Here is a 3568-nt window from a genome sequence, read left to right on the forward strand (position 1 = left end):
GCACTGCGGGGTGGGAGGGCGAGGAGAGAGAACAGATACGAAAAGTTCTGGGCAGGCACTCGCTGCCCGAGTCTTTGGCTTCACTGCACGGGGGGCGGGCTAATGAAGGCTCCCTGCGCGCTGCGCCGCGCCGCGCGTGCAACCGTCAGGGCGCTGGAGCCAGGGCGCCGCGGACGCGCAGCCTCCCTCGGTGGACGGCGCGCGGGCGGACGGCCGCGGCGCAACACGAGTGCGCTGCCAGGCGGCCACTGAGCGCCGTGGGCTCACCCGGCACGCTGCGGCGCTCCCGGGGCTCGGGTCCCCCAATGCTTATCGAACCACACCGGTTCCCTGCCCCACCCCCTAGCGCCGGGGGTAACAAGTTAATAACAATCATCCCAGCACAAAGCGTTTTCTTTCTAGACGTCAATCACGGCGGAGCGGGGATCTCCGGGCTAAAGAGGGTGCGGGGGGTGGGGAAGGAGGAGTAGAAGAGAAGAAAAGAGGATTGAGGAGGGGGTGGGTGAAGAAACTTGATTTCTCTAATAACCTCAATTAAAAGAGCAAGACATATACGTATATTTTTAAAAAGGGGACTTTTAAAGGTGAAGAGGTTTAATAGGATACTTGAAAGCTAATTACAGCGGGATTTAAGGAGCCTGGTGTTTGTTCCAATGACAATTTGAATGAAAATGCTTCAGATTAAACCGAGCCAGCAGCTCTTTCGTAAACTTGCAGCAATTAGAGCCGAGAGTGATTTATACTCGTTTTTTTAAAGGTGTAAATTGCCACTTATTGCTCAGTAAGTCAACATTTGAGCTACTAAAGGATTATTTTTAACCAGCGTAAAAAGCGGGTCGAATAATGGAAAATATCCAGCTGAATTTAATTTGTGACATTAAAAAAAAAAACAAAAAAAACAACCAACTCACCCAAGCTCGGTCAAACTGTTTTAAAGCAACCACGCGCGTAAGTCAAGTATTTGCGAGCTTTTGCTGGAGTTTAGCTCTTGAGCGAAAAACGCAACCTCTCTGGGCTTTTCCTGCATTCTTTTACAAAAACTCTAGCTTGAGGGGAGGGATCGGGGAAGCCCCAAACTCGAGCGCCCCACACCTCTGCATCTCGGACTCTTCACCCCCCGCCCCCCTTGACTCGTCCGGTAGCACCAGACAAGATCCCGTCCAAACCCAGGGATCGCCCAGACCATCAGCGGGGATCTAGCGCAATTGCTTGAAGGCCGAGTTCGTGCAGACACAAAGAATTTAACCAGAAAAGCCTGTGCTCGCCGGAAGTTCTCGGCTGTGGTCGGAGCAAAGAGATAGTCTGCAGTCCTTGCGCAGATTCCACTGAAGTCCCTCAAACAGGCTACAGTAGGTGATTTCCCAACTTACAGCGGGAGAAACCAAGGGTCTTGCCTCCACAGTAAAGTGAGAATTTCCCTTATCTACTCTGAGGAACTGTTTGACCATTTGTGTGCCCTGGTGTTCGCATCTTTTTTTCTTTTTTAATGTAAATAGATCTCCTGTCCAGACCTGGAAATTCCGAGGCCTTCTTAAAGCCTCGTCTTCCTCGGATCGATATCCTGCGGCAGTGCTGAGCGTTTGGCTACGAGAGACGCGCCTTTGGCTGGCTCGCGTCCGCCAGCTGCGGAGCTCAGGAGAGCTTCGTCTCTATTAGGTCCCACCCGGCAACCATCCAGCTAGCTCTCCTGGTCTGCCACGACCACCACGTCAAACTAAACAAAAGCTTTACACACTATGGACAGAGAGCGCCTTAAGGGACAAGGCATCGTCTCCCAAATTACAGTCTCCATGTCTCAGGTTAAGTGAACTTGTGGGGTGGGGAAACATTGATTATTAACGAACGCCACTACGTTAAAAAAAAAAAAGGCCAGGGCTGAAGATGAGGCCACTACAGGTAATTTCTGAATCTCATTTTGGAGTTCAAACAGTTCTTATTGCAAGGGAACTGCGATTCAGCTCGTCTGGCCAGGCGTCGGCTCGCTCACCTTCTCGGGGGAAACTACCAGCTCCGGCACGTCCTTTTCTTCTAATTTACACACAAACATCTGATCGCTCTTCCAATACATGGCACAGCTAGGGCTGCTTATCGCATACCAAACTCCAGAGGGTCAGAGGCTGTCCGTGTCTGCCGATCTCACCCTCCCCCCCGCCCCAGTGCACTCATAAAAGCTGCCACCGAGAAGGATACGAATGCCACCACGAAGTCTCGGTCCAAAGAGGCCGCTATGGCCCTACTACTCTCTGCTGGACTGCTCTTTCCCAACTTCACTGAGGTCTGTCCTTCCAGGAAAGGAGAGAAAAAAAGTTTTGTTTTCTAGAGGGTGGAACCTTACATAAAGAGTGGGAAGGGGGGTGTGGGGGAGAGTCTACCTCCTTAAGGAAACCCGCCTTCTCTACATGTTAAGATCTTATCAGGACAAACCAAATTACTCCAGGTTTAGTATGAAGGGGGGAAAAAATGGGCATGCCCTGTTAACTTTCGACTTAAAAAAACCCTGCTTTTTGCATTTGCCTTAGCTTTCTCTCACACTCCAGCAAAACTAAACAAAGATTCAGATTACAAGTCTTTCTGCAGCAAGCAGAAGAGAAAGCGGAGGGCTGGGAGACTTGACTGTTTCAGTCATTCTCCTGATATTAGCAACTCTCGGGTCTCGCCTAGGCACGCGACCGCTCCTTGACAGTCTGAATAATGGTTTATCTAGAGATTCGCATTCCCTTTGCAAAAAGTTTTCTCATTCAGATAAAAAAGGAACATCTGAGCCGCACAAAAGTTAATTATTTGCAACTAGATTCGAAATCAAAGGCTACAAGAAAAAGTATGTTTCATTTTACTTTAGACAAAATTTAAAGATGTCCTAGAAGCAGCCTTCTGTGCCTAAAATTTTGGCTGGGGTGAGGGATTGGGGTAGGTATTCTGTCATTTTTATTAGGGTTGGAGCATGTATTTGTTTAAAGAGCTTCTTTTTGGTACAGATTTCATTTCACTATATAGTGTGTGAAGGGGAATTTCTTATGAGACTATTTTCTAAAAGATTTTTAGTTTCTAATTTTCGCTTTTTTAAGAAACAAAAGTAATATGAATATCTGGAAATCTCGTAACTTTTAAAGACCTTTAACAAAATCATGCAATGCTGCTTCAGTCAGATTTTATCGACATATATGCATATTTACACATATATAGAGTAGATACGTACACGTATGTATCCTTGCCTTGTTTGTCTAGAAGAGGTTGCTCGAAGTGCTTGCGGAGACAGGTCAGTAGCAGCGCTAGCGGAGGGACAACGGGAAGGTAATAGGTAGACAGACTTTCGGTGATGAAGTGAGCCTGGGGCTGATCAAGCACTGCAAATTTAGTTTTTCCTTAAATTCATTTCCTTCCCATAAACACAAGACCTTAGAACGTTTTCTGTCTTCTTTGCGGTTTTTCTTTTCACTCAGATGCCCACATGTTAATATTAGCAATCCCCCCACCAGTGTCCTCTCTGGGGATCACTCTTCAAAATTTGCAGAGCTTGGGACAGAGACAATACGATTAATTTGTGACCTTTACTAGTAGAGAATTGAAG

The sequence above is a fragment of the Chrysochloris asiatica genome, unplaced genomic scaffold (genome assembly GCF_000296735.1).
Source record: "Chrysochloris asiatica unplaced genomic scaffold, ChrAsi1.0 scaffold00002, whole genome shotgun sequence".
Taxonomy (NCBI): Eukaryota; Metazoa; Chordata; class Mammalia; order Afrosoricida; family Chrysochloridae; genus Chrysochloris; species Chrysochloris asiatica.